Source organism: Mus musculus, chromosome 16 (genome assembly GCF_000001635.26).
Source record: "Mus musculus strain C57BL/6J chromosome 16, GRCm38.p6 C57BL/6J".
Lineage (NCBI taxonomy): Eukaryota > Metazoa > Chordata > Mammalia > Rodentia > Muridae > Mus > Mus musculus.
This window is the reverse complement of record NC_000082.6, coordinates 49,942,897-49,960,976: the sequence shown is the minus strand read 5'-3', so window position 1 is coordinate 49,960,976 and position 18,080 is coordinate 49,942,897. Positions and strand designations below refer to the sequence as shown.

The following is an 18,080-nucleotide window of genomic DNA, read 5'->3' as shown; positions in this document are numbered from 1 at the left end:
CTCTTTTTCTCTTGCAAATGCAGGGAGGGAGGGTTGAAAATTGAAAAGGATTAAAATAAACCGAGAAATCAAAGGGATTGAAGGTTTGGAACTAGAAAGAAGAGTCTAGATGTAAATAACATCTTTTAGGTTATTTCTGAGTCACTGCTATGCATCTCTGTTTGCCTCCTTTCAAATTCAATGAGAATCATCATTCCTGTCTCCTATGGTATGCCAGACCCAATGCTAGTCACCAGAGATGGTTAGGAACATAAACAGAATATTCTTCGATGGGACTCCTCGAATATGGGGCCATTCGTATAAGCAATCATTTTCTAAGGCAGATCACCAAATATACACATAATTAAAACTCAGTCATATGCCCACAAATATTATCATGTAACACAATAATAAAGTGACAAGATTAACCTATTTGTAAGAATTAAGAGTTTTTATAGTTCTAGGCTTTTCCCATGCATGTGTAAACATAGCTTATATGTGCACTCCCAGGGTTCTACAGATTTCTAGGACTTCCATATTTAGTTTTATTCACAGCTACAATTTATTATAATGAAAATATAAGAGCAAGATTCATCAAGACAATAGGTTCATGGCACAAATCCTAAAAGAAGCCAAGTAGAGCTTCCAGTGGTACTGCTGCATTTGAATTCTCCAAGATAACCTGGGGAATGTCATCTATCAGGGGAAAACACTTTGGAGACTCAGTGTTCAGTATCTGAATTGGGAGTTGATGGCATGGACAGTCTCGCTATGACTGGTACATATCAAAATTTTAGACTCCCAGAAGGAAAGCAGATGGCCAACATAAAAACCGGTATTATTCATAGAAGTAGGCATAATGTGCCACTCTATCTGGTAGGGATGATGAGGACACGCCTCCATTTCAAGTTCTCTGCTGTTATTCTAAGGTGTAAACCATGATGTCAGTAACTTGGACCAGGGATGCAGACCTTCTAGGGTATAGCAGCAAAACCAATCATAGACCATGTCACATCATACATGTCTCTCTAATCCTCACCCATGGTTTTATTATATTTCACTTCCTAGACAGATTGTGTATTTTTCATTATTGTATAGGCAGATTTTTTTAATACCTTATACCTGCATTATTCAGGTATATGTTTTACACAGGCATCTAGATATAGTATTCCTGGTGTTATTCCATTCAATAAGGAAGAAAGGTCACTGTGTTGGAATTTTAGTGGATTTACAAGAGTGTAGATAGAGTATGGGAAAGAGAAGAGTTAGGATACAGATGGCAAACTAAACCATGGAATAGAACTTGACAGTGAGCAGAAGTGGTGTGGATGTCAGTGGAAGGCAATAGGATAGTCCTTAGAGATGGATGGAAGATGGAGAGCGAGCCAGGAGCAAGCAAAGGTGGCAGAATTATATGGCCTGAAAGCCAGCAAGTATACCAGCTGTAAGGACATCAACTATAGGGCAACTATAGGGACTCAGAGAGAACAATGGTGGGCACTTGGATTTTCAGTTGGTCACCCATCGTTCATTCATACATGTTAGGCATCTGTTGCATGTCACTCCGCTGGTGCTTACCATTAGAACATTGTTCTCTTTCCCTTTTTGTTAGCTAGCAATGATATTCAATATAGATTTTAGATAACTTGGCCATTCATTAACTTCATTACTATTCTTTTGTGAATGGCACACAGCTCAATAGAAGCTGCAGAGAGTGACTATGAGTCAGGTCTCAGATGCTCCGGTAATTTGCATACACTTGAAACTACAAACAGGAAAAGCAGAGGGCGGGGGTTGGAGGGGGGGGGGGAAGAACTATGAAAGCTGAGAAGATCACTCCTGTGTCTGGGTTTCCAGGTAGACTCCTTCCTGTGCTCCCATCTCAGGTGATCTGTGTCCCTCCTGCCTGCAAGAGACCTTTCTCCTGCACACTACTGAGTTTCCCTGCGTGGGCATCCGTGTGATGTGGAGAAGAAGCAGTAAGTAGCTCTCTCTATTCAGTTCATTGATTTTTCTCTCCCTTTCACACCAGTCTCTCTTTCCTGCTCCAGGAGCCTAAATGCACACATCATTCAGCCACAACTTGAAGGATAAGGGAAGTTTTATTCTCATAGGGTTTTATGCATCCATTCAATAGACATTGAGCGCTATATGCATCTTATTTGGCAACTTGTTTGAAATTGCATTGGTGTATGCGTCTGGATGGAGTTTAGTTGACTGGGAGAGCACCAGTATTCTTCATTCATTTGCACTCAGTATGTATGGGTGGGAGATCATTCTTCATTCATTTGCACGCAGTATGAATAGGACATGTGGTCTCACACCTTCTTTATGAGAAAAGAGTTTCCTTCTTCATAAACTCATATTAGGGTAAGACGTCACTTTCTTTTTCCTCTTTAGTTACTTGAGTGTCTTGGTTTTCCTTCTCATTCATTTTCAAAGTTGAGCTCCATACTCCAGAGAAGATACATACATAGCCTGTAAGCATTTGAAAGGGATGTGTGGCATCATTGGTTAGTAGGGAAATGCAAATCAAACTCACAATGAGGTATCAGTCCCCACTCATTAGGGCAGCTCTGTGAGAAACCCCAGACAACAGCAAGTGCAGGGAGGATGTGGAGAAATCAGAGCTCTTGTACAGTGCTGGGTGAAAAATGAGGGAACCCATTGCTGTAGAAAACAGTGGGGTAGATCCCCCTAAGTTAAACCTAGAGTTACCCTGAGCGTCAGCTCCCTTTACACTAATGCTCCAGTAGCACTGTTCATGGTAGTACAAAGTGGAAGTCGCCCAAAAGCCCGATGAGAGATGAGTGATCAGTAAAATGTGATACATCCATCTCAAAACCTCAACTTTAAATGAATTCTGACATATGTTGCAACGTGGATAAACATCATTCCAGATGAAACTATTTTTGACCCAAAAGGAAAATCACTGCATAATTCTATATACTAGGTTCTTAGTCTGGTCAGATTCATAGAGACAAGGAGCAAGATAGAGGTGGTCAGGGTCTAGGAATAGGAGGCCATGAGCAATTAGTTATCATGTACTTGTAAAAAAAAAAGTTTCAGTTTGGAAAAATGTACAAAGTTCTGAGGTTAGGCGCACCAGGAGAGTTAAGGCAAGAGAACTATGTGATTGAGGTCAGCCAGAAATACATACATGTATGAGGACCTGAGGTTGTTTTTCTAGTAAAAAAAAAAAAAAGCCAAGAATGGCTATGGGCATCTGCAATTCCAGTGCTTGGGAGGCAGATACGGACGGGGCTTCCTGGCTACCCAGCCTAGCTGAGTCCAAGAGTTTCAGATGAGTGAGAGACTATGTCATTAAGCATGCTGAATAGAGCCTGAAGAACGGCACCCAATGCTGACATACATTTCACTCTAAGTACCCTTTACTACTATTTTAAAAATTCAGTAAAAAATGATATAGTTAAGACTTGCTGAGTTATAGTTGCTATTGTTGTGATGAAACATCTCGACCTAAAATAACTTGTGGAGGAAAGGGTTTCTTTGGCTTACATGCCCTGTGTCCACTGGGAGAAGCCAAGGCTGGAATTCAAACTAGGAGGGAACCTGGAGGCAAGAGCTGATTCAGAGGCCATGGAGGAGTGCTGCTTACTTGCTTGCTCCTCATGACCTGTTTTTATAGAACGGAGGAGCATCCTCCCAGGAAGGTACCATCCACAATGGGCTGGGCCCTTCCCCACCCATCACTAATCAAGAAAATGTTCTAGGGCTTGATAACAGCCTGATCTCATAGAGGCATTTTCTCAATTGAGGTTGCCTGCTCTCAGATGACAGACAGCTTGTGTGAAGTTGACAAAAAACTAACCAGAACACTGAGTAAACGTGACCTTTGGCCACTGATGCTTTCCTTCCCTTCTTTCTCCTTGTAGCACTCCCTCTAACCCCGAGCTGTGTTGCAATCACTGATCATCCTCAGTAGTTACACAAACCAACACTCTGGACTTCCCTGTGTTTCCATTGAGGCTTATCTGTAATTTTAAATGTGAGGCTGAATCTCCTAATGAAGAAGGTCTTCTTGAGCCCCTAAAACTATGCCCCTAGACTCCCCATGCCTTCTCAAAGAGCTGATGTCATGCAAAAGTCATTCTAGGTATTTTAAATAAAGAAAAATTTAATTTAGATGTGAGGTGTAGGGGCAACCATCACCTCGGACACCTGGTACTGAAGTCTTCCCCTCCAGAAGCCTTCTTGCCTCTGACTCTTGATCCTTGCTGCCTCAGATGTTACACAAGCCATCAGTCATAGGCCGTGGCCCTGGACTATCATTGCCATCTCTGTGGAATTATGCCAGTCTGTGCCGCTGTGGTGTCTGGAGCACCACCTATGGACCTCAGGAGAGGCAGAGGGCAGTCTATAAAGGAGGTCTCCAGATTGTGTTTCCACAGGTGGAAAACATCGGGATCTGAAACGATTGTTGTGATTCCCAGTCAACTCTGCACTGCTGAGGTACCACTAGCTGGAAATTGGGAATGGGGTCCACAGTATTGTGTTTCCTCTTATGGCGTCCACATGCCAGTCAGGAAGGGGAAGGCAGATCCAGGGACTGGGGTGGAACTTGGTTTCTTTCCAAGTGAGTGCAGAGAGTACTGAGGGGCTGGGAGAGAGAAGGCCTTGTCTGGGAGATTTAGGCATGACTCTTTATGACTAACCTTCCCCAGTCCCCAACACCATCATTGATTAACAGATGGTCCTCATTTGTCCAAACTGCTTTATTGTTTTATTTGATGGCCAATGTAAATACACACGTTACTCAGAGTGAACCAGGGATTAAATACCTTTTGTAGGAAGGAATGACCAGGAAGGGAAGCCCAATGGCTGAACACTTGTGTGTGTGTGTGTGTGTGGGGGGGGTGTACCTAGATACCTCATTAGCAAGGAGAACTCCAGGCTTTTATGCTAAGTTTTTGATTGTCATGGTCCTCTCAGTGAGGTGCCCATAGTTACAGAGTAGGTGGAGTTTGGTAGGGAGCTGGGCCCACACCCAGCACTCAATTCTGCATTTCACAGGGTCTCGGCTTCCTCACCTTGACCAGTTCTTCTGTTTGGTGGCACGATCAGTCCATTTGCTCCTCAGAGTTAACATCTGATCTTTTGCTACCCAGCTGTAGATTACCCACTCTTTTCCCATGAGGGCAGCCCTTGGGCATGATCTATTCTAGAACCAGTAGCAGAGGAGTCTGGGAGATGGAATTTTCTAGCCCTTGTGATTCCACACAGAACACACAGAAAGGTAGCCGCTACACAGCAGGCAATTTCCTGCAGAGACCCAATCTCAAACAGCAATTAGAATGAGTGCTTTGCTTTGCATAGGTGAGATAGGTTCTCCTCTAGAAGGAGCCTGGCTCCCCAGCTCACACAGGCTTGTCTTATGATCCTTGTGTCCTTGGGCAACAGCAGCAGAAGCCATTTCCCCAGCTCCTCCCAGGAAGACACACATGCTTTGTGATGCTCCTTAGACCTTACACCAGCCAGCCCATGAGGGGAGGTTTGTAATTTGCATTTTAAACATTAGGTTGGACAAGTGACAGAGCAACTGATCGGCGGGACTACTGTCCAAATCCAAGCCTGGTGGACTCCTGTCACATCTTAATCTTCTGTGCTCAGATTTTTAATTCCCAGGGCTACTGGAGTTTTAGTATGATCCTGGACGCCCACCTACACTTTTGTGTTTAGTTCTTCATCTTCAGGAATACCGCGTTCACTCTTCTACACTGGCTCCTGTTCCCTTACTTTTTTTTCCTCTTCTTTCTTTTTTGTAACTTTTGTTAAATTTGTCCTTTGATAACTCGATTGACTCAACGGATATAGAGCATTCTGCCTCTCACATCTCTCTTCTCCTCTTTCTCCTGCGCTTCCCCACCTCTCCTCACGTGTCTCTGTCGCACATCCATACTGATGTCTTTTTTGCTTTGTTTTGTGACCCACTGAACCTGACCGAGGTCATCTGTGTGACGATGGAACCATTTGGAAGTATCCACTGGAACTTGATGAAGTCAACAGCGGGAATACAACTGAAACCTCTGGTTGTCCCCTCTCTGAAACCTTCAGTAGTGCTTCTTATTTTCACCAGGCTCCTGTGTCAAGAACAAGTCCTGTAAGTCCTCTTTGGTTCTGAAACTGTACCTTCCTCTAGAGAGTAGATGCAGGTCAAAAGCCCTGCCGCCTTGGTTCTTAGGAATGCACTTTCTGTATACAAAGAGAGTAATCGGAGACTTCTCATGACTTCTGCTACCAAGTGACTTTATCATTATCACCTGTATCTGTTTACAGTTTCTGCTGTTGTGAATAGCCTTCAATTTGGTAGCATTGCAAACAGAACTATCTGCTCTTCAAATTCTAGAGAATGGGAGTCTGTAATCCAGCTATCATCAACAATACGTGAGGGTGATGTTCTGTTTTCTGGTGGCTCTAGGCATTTCTCCTTCACCTGGCGTCATCTTCTATGCATCTAATTTCCTGTTTGTCTGTTAAGGCTACTTCTGGTGGTTTCTGGCCTTACCTGCCTGATCCAGAATCATCTCTTCTCAAGATCTTTAACTTGAACCACCTTGCAAAGACCCTTCTCACAAATTCCTGAGCTTTCCATGTGGTTATGCCTTCTGGGATGCCTTTTAGTCTTCCATCCCAGGGAACCTAAGAAGAAAGGCTGGCTGCTTCCTTCTCACCAGAGTGATGATGGTCTTTGGATATGGGCCTATCTATTTATTTTCTCAATTTTGTAGACAATCACTGGGGAAAGAAAATCAGCTCTTTTTAGGCACACACTAGGAAGTTTGGTGTTTACAAAGGCAGTGTTGTTTTCCTGCTCAGCTACACAAAATTAAGCTCAGTCCAACCTCATTTCCAGACACTCAATCTGTCAACACTCCTGCTCAGTCCCCGCCCCTTATAGGAACCATCCGGATGGGCTCTATTTCCTTTTGTCACAAATACACCACATTCCATTCTGGCTTTTTTCTTCCTGGAGTTGATTTCACAACAGCATTTCCTCAGATTGCCTTGTTTCTGAATTACCTCACTGTTAATCTCTCCAGTGATCATTCTGAGCCAAACTCCTGTTTCCTCCCGCTCAACATGGGACTATTCAGCACATTTGTGATCCTCACTCCTTCCCAGACAGTCATTAATATGAAGTTAAGGTACAGCACTGAAGTTGATAATATCCTCCCAGAAGGGGTAGAAAATGACTGGTTGCTATTTTACACAGGATATGACAGAAGTGATTTCTGCTCTCTGGAATCTCAGCGCAAAGATGGCTTCATGTCTCCACGCTGAGAAATACCTGGTTACCTATATTTCAGTGGTTAGTTCCACAAGACTCATAGGTTTTCACTGTTCAGCCTTCTGTCCCACTTAGGGACACACCTAGGGACTTTGTGACTTTGTCCATCCACTGGCCACTCTGGCCAGATCTGCTCCTAGGAATAGCTCCTTTTTGTGCATCTTCAGCTTCGGAGATTGTATGCATCCGTTTTCATTTCATACTGAAAAGCATGAAGCAGTTGGCTGGAGATCACTACCTTCGCTTTGCAAATTGAGAATCCATGGTTAGATGATTGGAATGGAGTCACCAGCCTGAATGTGGCAAAGTTGTAACATAAGAATCTCAGCCGTGAAGGTAATTTGCTTTCTATGCTTGGACTATTCCTCATACTCTTGGTTTCTTCTCCATTGGGGTGACAAGTACTAACCAAAATAAATTTGCAGAAGGAAAGGTTTATTTCAGCTTACAGGTTATAGTCTGTCATTGAGGGATTCCAACTGATGCAGAAACCCTGGAGGAATGCTGCTTACTGGTTTGTTATCCAAGGCTTACACGGATACTTTTCATATACAGTTCAGATCAGTCTTCCTAGGGATGGCACCACCCATAGTGGGCTGGGTCCTTCCACACGAATTAGCAATTAAGGAAACAGCCACAGACATATCTTTGATGGGAATCATTCTTCAATCCATATTCCTGTTTCCCAGGTGACTCCAGTTTATGTGATGTTGACCAAAGCTAATCAATACATCCCATCCCCCCCCTTTTTTTTGCTGTTGTTGCTGCTGGTGGTGGTGATAGTTTTGTCTTTCTTTTTTCATCTTTGCTCCCACCTTAACCCAATTTCTACCATCTATCTTCCTCTGTCCTCTCTGAACCAAAATATACTAGCTTCACCATTACCTGTATAGTCTTTGGTACATGTCCTAGCATCTCTGAGTTTCAGTCTTTTGGTCTGAGAAGAGGAATATTATTAATTTCCATGTAGGACCATGGTATGTGTTAGATGAAAATGTGAAGAGAGATGGGGGAAAAGAGAATTTAGGAAGACCACATGTGCATAATTAAAACTCTGCAACCTGGTTGGCAACCAGCAGATATTTCTTTGCTCCATTTTTAACAGCAGGGATTCATAGCTAAGATGGTACACACTCATTCCTGCATCATCCTCACCATAGAACTGCTGTATATGATTTATTAGGAGACCCTGGCTGTGCTGCTGTGACTGTGAGCTGTGACCAAATGAGAGAAGCCTGATAGATGTGGTCAGAGTGATTAATAGCAGCTTGTCTCTAGAGCTATGGGAGTGGCAAGTGACATGCTGTGCCCTGACTCCCCTTCTAATTCTGCCCTGTCTTTTTCAGTTGCTTGGCCAAGCGGAAGCTCCGCCACCTCAGCACAGTGTCCGGCTGTGGTCCCTGGATTTCCTGGATCACAAAGATATATTCTCTGGGCACTGGCATTTATCCAGAGTAGAGTTTGAGCTCAGGATGTGTGTACAACTACATGTCCGCACTTGACTGATTGCATCTCAGGACAAAGTGTGGGTCAGAGAAGGCACAGCAGAGTCACGCCTGTGTATGTTTCGTCCCTGCTACTGCAATGTCATTGTCTGGAGCTTTTGTGATGAGCAATCCATCAGGAGCACCGCATGCTGTACAGTGTTAAGAGCCGTGTCAAGCCAGAGTCTAGTCTCATTTTCAGATCTTGTGGTTACTGATGACACATCTTCTGAAAATGAAACAGTAGCCTTTTGCTAAGCACCATACTTACCAACTCCCCTTCTGCAGATGTCCAGATGCCTCTAGTGTTAGGTCAGGAGGATTAAACAGAAAATAACAACAACAAACAACAACAGAAACCAACTCATTGACCTATCAAAGCTGAAATACACCACACACACACACACACACACACACACACACACACACACACACACCATATCTTGATTGCTGCCATTCCAGTACTCACTGATTTTATCAAGGGAAAAATAGCAGCGAAAATGGCTTATTCTTCCTCAAGCCAGCTCTTGAATAGAAAACAGAGTGTGTGGGACTGCAATGTGTCAGGAACAGGGAAATAGAGGTCCTGCCTTGCTGGGTTGGCCTTCCTGATCTCAACCCCTCCACCCCAGTAGAGTTGGAAAAAACACAGCAGTTCCTATTTCAAATTACACAGTTGGATGATGTTTCTCTTGGCTCCAAGTAGAAAGGCTGGTGCCCAGAGCGATTTTTTGGCAAAAGTGCAATATATGAAGTTTTTCTTCCCTTCTAACATTCTCAGCATCACTCTTAATCACTTTTCTCTTGATCTCTATCCAAGTTTCCCAAGAAGGATTTCTTTTTTCTCTCTTGCCTCATCTACTTGTGAACTCAGAGGGATCTGCGACAGTTTCTCCATCTCTAAAATCTGTGGCAGTGTTTCACAACTGTAATGTGTATATGAATCTGCTATACTTAGTCCTTTTTCTGATAACAAAACACCTGAATCTTAGTAATTTGTAAAAAAGAGAGGTTGCTCTAACTCACAGTGTGGATAGCTGGGAGTTCAAATAATATTGCACTAGTTCTGGTGAGAAAGCTCCTGGCTACATTGTATCATAGAGAGAGGGAGAGATGGCATGGCAAGACAGAAAGCCAGAGGGCAAGGAGAGGCAAGTATTGCTTTGTTACATCAACCTCTTCCAAGAACTGACTCAGTGTTCATGGAACAGTGTTAGTTCCTTCCATTCCTTTTATACCCATCAATCTTGGACACCTAGTTTCCTCTCATTAGGCTCTACTACCTCCCAACATGATGGCATCTGGGCTAAAATCAGAGCACAAAAACCCATGTTGAACATATTCAAACCACAGCCAGACCATACACATAGTATTATGAAAATGCAAACCCAGAACCAGTAGTTCTGGAGTGGAGTATGAATCTGTATCTCTGATATGCTTCTAGCAAAGATGGTGTGGCACAAAGCCATAAACCAATGCCAGGGGGAAGCCAACCAAAACTGCTGTATCAGTATTTAAGTAGGAAAAGGAAGTTCTACAGGTGCTGAACTCTCTGGGAAAAAAAATGATGATGGCTGAGGCCTGAGCTCCTGCAGGCTATTTTAGTCTAGGAATTAAAAAGTGATTGCTCACACTTTTAGCTTTGTGGGGCTTACACTCAGGAAACATGACCAGCTGGACACCTCAGCACTGGATGTCCCCAGGGAAGGAGGACCAGATCAGCCCTCATTTCACGATGATTGAAATGTTCCAAGTAATGGGATTTTTGAATAAATTAGCTATTCATCACGAAAGAGGTATTATAGATAAATACCCTACCTCATTGCTATTCTAAGCTGTCCACCAGTCATCTCTTTTTAAGGAGAAAAATAGAAGAATTAATGTGATTCTGAACAGTGATCTGCTTAATGATTTCAAGGTTTTTATCTGAAGAGTATTTCAATAAACTACTTTAAAAGAAGTGGAAGGGGGAAAAGATGCATGAAGGGCCCATAAATTGCTGAACGGTTGGTTCTCTAGGACTAGAAATCAAGAAAAGGGGGTGAATGTTATAGGAAGATATTTAAGTACTTATTCAGTAAAACTAAATAGAAAATCAATCAGAAAAATAAAAAATTCATAAATCCAATTGCCTCTAATTGGCTTAGCACATAGTACAGAATTTCAAATGTTTGTCTGCGAACGACTCAGTCTCTTGAAACGATGCCTCCCAGTGCAGGAGAGAGTATTTGGGTTACATTTCTTTTCCTATCAAAGAAAACTCATCAAGCCCACAGCAGTCCTTCAAAGGCTCAGTTTGAAGTAAGAGAACTCCTTATGGTGGCTATTTATGGTGAAATTCCACTAAAGATTTTCCTAAGTCAGGAAAAACACATTTTCATACTAGTCATTTAATCATTTATTAATTTCCTACTATGTACAGAGTACTAGACTGGGTCCCACTGGAGAGACGACATACTGAGCTAGAATTCTTGAGAAGTTGTGATTTGCTGGGTGAGGGGGATGTTGAAGGAGAAAGAGATGAAAGACTAATTACCCAAAGGACAAGATTGACATGAGTAATTACTTACAGAGATCTCACCACGAGGTCTGAGAAGGAGAGACTGGGTGCTTTCTGCTGAAGGGAATTTCAAACGTTTCTTGAAGGAGGTGAAACTCACTTCAGTGGGCATGAAGGCATGTCATAGAGGGTAGGAAAAAAAATCCACAACTCTGAACAAGTGTCCAGCAAAAATGTGAGTCGGGCTCAAAGAATGTAGACTTGTAGCTCTTTACAGTGAACTCAGTCCATTCTGAGAACCTGAAGTAAGGCTGTCGATTTTGAGCTTCAGTGTCTGCCTCTCCATGTTTAACTTCATTGACTTGGGTCACTTCCTTTGTTTCTCTTGTCAGAGCACAAGTATCCTACAAAGGGCTAGAGAGATGGCTTAGTGGGTAGTGCACAGATGGCTATTCCAAAAGAGCTGCGTTGTTCGATTTCCAGCATCTACTCTGGCAACTCACAGCCCTTTATAACTCCAGCTCTATGATATCCAATACTTCTGGCCTCCATAGACACCTGTATTATATGCACACACTCCCATCCAGAAATGTACATGTACAAACAATTTAAAAGGAAAGTAAATATTTTAATAAAATATTCTTGTGTTATTGACAAAGTAAGGTTGTCCCTTCCAAGGAGTCTTAGCTTTACTTTAAAAAAAAAAAAAGTATTTCTTTACAGTATATTTGCTTAGGAAATCTAAGAACTTACAATATGAGAGTATTCATAATGTAAACAGTAAAAACAACTTTATGAAGCAGTTGGTCTTGCCCCTCCCTTGCTTTTGTCTTAAGCGTTTTCAGTATTCCAGACCTTGCCCATGTCTGTTCTCAGAGTGGAAACAAAGGAAAAGAATCACACCCTTTTCTAAGGTGAATCTTTATCCCCTAGAGGAATTTCTGGCACCTGCTTGATGGTCACATTTTCAGACCCGATGATGAACCAAAGGCCACCTTTTGTGTATTATACAAAGAGTATGTGTTTTAGAAAAGGAAAGTCCCAGGTTTTGCTTCCAACTCCACCCTTCAGAGCACTGAGTTTAGGTCAAGCTGCTCTGCTTCTCAGAACTGAGACCTCTATTTGTGCAGACGGGAGGTGACTGGTTAGAATCAAGGTCAGATGACATCACAAAGTCTCCTCTGATCATGACAGGAGGTGGCCAGTGTGATATTACCTATGAGCAGGCCATTCTCAGCACAGATGCGATAGACACGCCTTGCCAGAAGGGCACAAGGCAGCTAGCTATAGTGAAGGTTATGGGGCCCTCCTGCCTGCCACTAACTCAGAAGAGCTTCACACACTCTTTCCACAGCCCCTGACAAACACACATCACTGTCCCTGTCCAGTTCTTGCAGACTGGAGCAGTCATTTGGCTCTTAGGGGAAGATTTCTTCCTTTAGGAGCCTTTGCCCCTCACAGACAAGGCAAGGGCTAGTCTCTTCTCACTGCTGTGGCGACTTCTAATTTACCATCATCCAGTGTCCTCCCTGCTTAGAAAATTCACACAAGTAAGTACCAGCCTGACCTGTTGTGGAAAAGCACAAACATTCTCAAGTGAATTAATAAATCAAAGGGGGAAGTAAGGGAGAGAGGGAAGGAAGGATGGAGGGAAAGGTCCTGTTAAAATTCACTGCACTCCAGCCACATAGACCAGTGTGGAGGAGTGAAGGATAGTGTGTTCAAACTCAGTTGGTAGCCACCTAAGAAGAATCAAAGGTACGTCCCATTAATATGCTATGATCTTTTCTGAAAAAAGCAGAAAGACAATACAGGGGCTCACTCATTCCTACATGCATCAGCTTCGCTTTCAGCACAGTCCTCACTAATGTTTAACCGCCATCACCAAGATCTCGCGGCCCCATGAACTTCGCACAATAAATTTCCACAGGCCGACCCTCCTCTGTGGCTCAAGAGAGAGCTTCATAGCCTTGTTCACCTGCTTTACAAACTGGTTCCCTTTTACTAAGTAGGGTAGATGAATATTTTAAAATAGCCTTTCAGGAAAGTATAATAGAATATTCTATCACTAGGTACTCTGTGTCTGTTTGCAATGCAAAATATTTGATGGGGCCTGGGATGCAGAATTTGAAAGGCTCTCCTGGTTTTTATCTGGGTTGCATATTGGGAGTCGTGGCAAGGATGGCATGAGGTTATACACAGGTGGGGGATGCTCAGCAGGCGATTAAGAGCATAAGGGACCTCCATGAAGGGTTTAGTTGTCTGAGCAGCTCAAAATAATGTCAAACGTCAGATAACTACCATGTTAATAATTAAAATGTGTTATGCAAGTGTGGTGTCAGGTACTAAATCGTCTCACTTGATCCTGTCTCCTCTGAAGTTGATAACACTAGTTTTACCAGACACAGAAATCAATGTAAAGTGTGTGCAAGAGGCTGGAGAGATGACTCAGCACTTAAGAACCCTGAGTTCATTTCCCAGCAACCACATGGGGGCTTACAACCATCTGCAATGGGATCCAATGCCCTCTTCTGGTGTGTCCGAGGAACAGCAACAGTGTACTTATATAAATATATATATAATAATTCTTAAAGTGTGTAGAAACCAACACATAGGAAGGACTCATAAAGAGAGCTGCTTCCCCAGCCTTGGGCAATGCAGGTCAGGCCCAGTTGGTGGGAATGGAGGAGGGAGAGAGGAGTGTGAAGATTTTCCTTTTCTCGGAGAAGCTTGATCCATGGGAGTACAAGGAACTCACTTTCTCTTTCTCATCCTTCCTCAAATCACAGAAACTCCTCCTAGAGTGAAGTCTATTGTGCACTGTACCCGCTGTTCCTCTAATCCTCTCTTGTCCCTCTGATCCTAATAGTGTGGCTACAGCTGACTGGACCACAAATACCGAGAGAAAGAAAATACCTCCTAGGCAAAGGAAATCACTTTTCTGGTTCCTGTTGTTATTATGCCTCCAAAAGAAAAAACCCAAAAAACAAAGAAACAACAAACAAACAAAACAACCAACCAAACAAACAAGCAAACAAAAAAAACCCATGGAAGTAAGTCTAGACTTGAATGCTGCCTAGCCCTACAGTTCAGTAACCTTTAGAATATCATCCTTTAAATATTTATTCAGCATTTGTTTAAATAGGTGTCTGAGATCCACCATATAAAAGGGCAGAAGGAAGGCCCTGTCCTTGTGTTCCACAGCCCAGCTTCAGCTTGGTCTCAAGCATCATGTTGATTTCTCAAGGCCAAGGGCCTACGGTAAAGACAACTCCTTTACTGTAGTCAGGAAAGCTTCCATGTTCCTTCCTCCACTGATTTCCTCATGCCTAACTCTTTCTGACACCACATCCCCTGAGGGGCTGGTCTTTCACCCACTTCCAAGTGCCTTAAGCTTTCCAAATGCATGTGGTGATCTCAGAGCAGAGTTGCTTCTCTCTAACCATTTGGCAACAAACTACATTTAGATGGCGCTTCTAGAACAGTGGTTCTCAATCTGTGGGTCACAACCCCTTGGAGGGGAGGTCACATATCAGATATCTTGCATATCAGATATCCTGCATATCAGATATCCTGCATATCAGATATTTACATCATCACACATAACTAGCAAAATCATAGTTACGAAGTGGCAATGAAAATAATTTTATGGTTGTGGGTCACCACAGCATGAGGAACTAAAGGGTCTTAGCATCAGGAAGGTTGGCAAATACTGTTCTGGAAGGTTCTTCACTGGAATGGATGCAAACCTGTCGTTCATCTCTGAGACAAGGAGAGATATATTTAAAAGGTCAGTTCATGGCCACACAGGGCCTTGGCCTAAGGACAGTGGGAGCTGCTAGAAGTCACAAATGGAAGTAAAATGGTCTGGGAGTGCTGTGAACAGGACTCTTTGCTGGATGTAGCTGGAGATTCTACAGCAATAGAACCTGTCAAACACCCAACATCAAGTTTTGGTATTTCTTATTTTAGTCATAATCATTGTCACAGTGGTCACTTTTGTCTTTCTGATTCAAAGAGCCTGGTACAAAGCGATAATCCAGTCTCTCTTAATAATTCAAAGATAAAAATTATCCCGGTTGCAGCTTGTTTGAGCCCAGAGCTCACGAAGCCTGCCATATCAGCCATTCCCTGTTTCAACCCCCATTCTACACTCGCTGACTTTACTGTGCCCTTTGCTGCCTCGTTGTCTCCTTACTACATTTCTGAATGTCACTGTCTTACTGGTGAGTGTGTCTCAATAATTCATGCTCAGCCCCCACACGAGAGAGAGTCTGAAAAACTCAAATAGATAGCATCCAACAGGGACTGCTTTTTGTTAAATGAATACGAGCAGTAATTAATCTCAAAGTCATAGGCTGACCTCAGCATATCCATCCACTGCTGGCCAGGCTATGAGCATCATATGGCAGATGGGGGTGGGAGGGCTGTAAAGGGCAGGCATAATTGTGTAATAGGCTGTACTGGAGTGTGTGTGTGTGTGTGTGTGTGTGTGTGCGTGTGCGTGTGTGTGTGTATGTGTGTGTGTTGTTTTTCAAGACAGGGTTTCTCTGTGCAGCCCTGGCTGTCCTGGAACTCCCTCTGTAGACCAGGCTGGCCTCGAACTCAGAAATCTGCCTGTCTCTGTCTGGGCTCTAGAACTAAAAAGAGTAAGAAAAACAACAGAGGAGGCTGAAGAGGTGGCTCAGACATTTAAAGTGAGTGCTTCTTGCTGTTTTGGAAGACCTAGGCTTGTTTCCTAGTACTTAAATGGTGGGTGGCACACAGCTACCTATAATTTCAGTCTCAGGGAACCTGGCACCCTTTTCTGACCTCTGGCACACAGGAAGATAGTATGCGTGGCGTACGTTTAGGCAAAAGACTCATACACAGAAAATAGAAAATAAATAAATCTTTCAAAAGAAGAAAATCTTCACAGGTCCAGCTCTTCCCCTCCTGGTTCAGGACGGATAGTCACCTTGCCCAGATTGTCTCCTGGTCTACCTCCTGTTACTGCGTCTAAGGCATGCTTTCTCATCTCTTGGGGCCTGAACCTTTTCATTTATAAAATTAGTTATGAGGTTCCAATGTCACAGAGTTTTGTGAGATAAAATGGGGGGTCATCTATTCCTGGCTCAGTAAATGATTGGACTTAATGTCTTCTACCACAAATTGTCTGCCTCTTTTATGCCTGAATTTCTAAGTGTCTTAGTTAGGGTTTTATTGCTGTGAAGAGACACTACGACCACACCAACTCTTATAAAGGGAAACATTTAATTGGGGCTGGCTTACAGTTTCAGAGGTTCTGTCCATTATCATCATGGTGGAAGCATGCAGCATCCAGGCAGACATGGTGTTAGAGAAGGATCTGAGAATTCTACATCTTAATTTGAAAGCAGCAGCAGGGGACTGGGTGACACACTGGGTGTAGCTTGAGCATAGGAGACCTCAAAGCCTGCCCCCACAGTGATGAACTTCTTCCAACAAGGCTCTGCCTCCTAATAGTGCTGCTCCCTATGGGTCGAGCATTCAAACACATGATTCTATGGGTGCTGTAGCTCAATAGCCCCCATAGTCTATCACAGCAAGCCTTTGTTAAACATGTTATCTGCTCTCTCTTTATCTAGAAGAGCCATGGTCATTCTTAGCTCTTTTCATTTCACTCACGGTATTTCTACCACAGACTGGGAAGGCAGTGTTGAGCACTAAAGACCTCAGACCTCAGAGTGCAAACCCTCCTGTCCTGAACATTGATGTTGGCTGAGCCCAATGTCTAATGCTTCTTTTCCAACCTCCTACTTACATCATTCTTCTTACCTCATATCATGACACATAATCACCATTGCTTCTGCTTTTCCTGCTTCCTGCTCTAAAAGCTACTTGGTGTTCAGATCAAAAGGATCTTTCAACTTTTCTTTTGCTCCCAGAACAGACTAATCTCACCAGCTAGCCTCTCAGGCTACCTGTTCTCCTCATTGGCAGACTTCTCCAAAGAGCACCGGGGGAGTGCCTGCTGCAGTGAGGTATCTAACGCCCATCTCCCTCCTTCACTGGAGTGAAAGCTGCTACTGTTTAAAGATCAAATGCTTCCTGAGTGCCTACTGTATGTAGTATGGTAGTGTGCTGACTACTAATGATTCAATGGTCACCCAAGCGATTTGTTCCCTGTCTTCATGAATTCTATATAAAGCTATGTAACTGAAAATCAAGCATGAGCCGTTCAAATTTATGGGGCCTCTCATGAGCTGCTAGTAGTTCTTAAAAAATAAAAAGAGAACAGGGGATTCCCCCTCTAAATTGAAGTGCAACTGTGATGGATTTCTCTGGTCAAACAAAAACTAATAGGGGTATCTCATGATCCTAACAGAAGAAATGGAAATGCCATGGAAAAGTTTGGGTTTGGGGGCTCAAGGGAGATACTAAGGTGGACAGTCCATTTAGATTGGAGATTTATTAGAAGAGTTGTCAGTGCCATAGACAGACAAGCAGACAGTGGCATTATGAGGGCTCTGTGGACAGTGTGGGGTCCTTCCTGATACAGGTATCAGTAGAAGGGGTATTCTATGCAACAGGTTTTAGTGCATGCTCACAGTAGAGTATACAGTAGTGCATAATCAGCTATGAGGGCGGGGATGGGTGGGTGGGTAAGAATCTAGTAACTGTCACATTTCAACCAAAATGGAGGTTTATAAAATGGCATGGTTCTGTGTAACACTTTGGGATTCTGAGCAGAAAAGACAAGTTACCAGGACTAGCTAGGGGACCTTTTCACCTGTCTTACTTAAAGGGTCTCTACACTTCTACCCAGTTAATAGTTTGCTCTAAGAAA

The 18,080-nt window shown here is 43.2% G+C and overlaps 1 long non-coding RNA gene and 1 other non-coding gene across 4 annotated transcripts in view; one reads left to right on the top strand and one right to left on the bottom strand.

The window, feature by feature from the left end:
- The window catches only part of Gm5486, a 44,269-nt gene that overhangs the window by 9,213 nt on the left and 16,976 nt on the right, over positions 1-18,080 (top strand). The window contains exons 2-3 of one of the 3 annotated variants that reach the window (XR_001781910.2): positions 1,837-1,958; positions 4,227-6,100. This is a non-coding gene — a transcript (predicted gene 5486). Of the gene's footprint in view, positions 1-1,836; positions 1,959-4,226; positions 6,101-12,334; positions 12,823-18,080 lie in introns of those variants that run through there. The other 2 variants (XR_003951931.1, XR_003951933.1) reach the window with 2 other exon arrangements.
- On the bottom strand, positions 2,065-5,147 carry Gm19723 (predicted gene, 19723). The gene is made up of 2 exons (NR_153658.1): positions 5,031-5,147; positions 2,065-2,457 (listed from the first exon to the last, which is right to left on the bottom strand). It is a non-coding gene; the product is annotated as a predicted gene, 19723 (long non-coding RNA).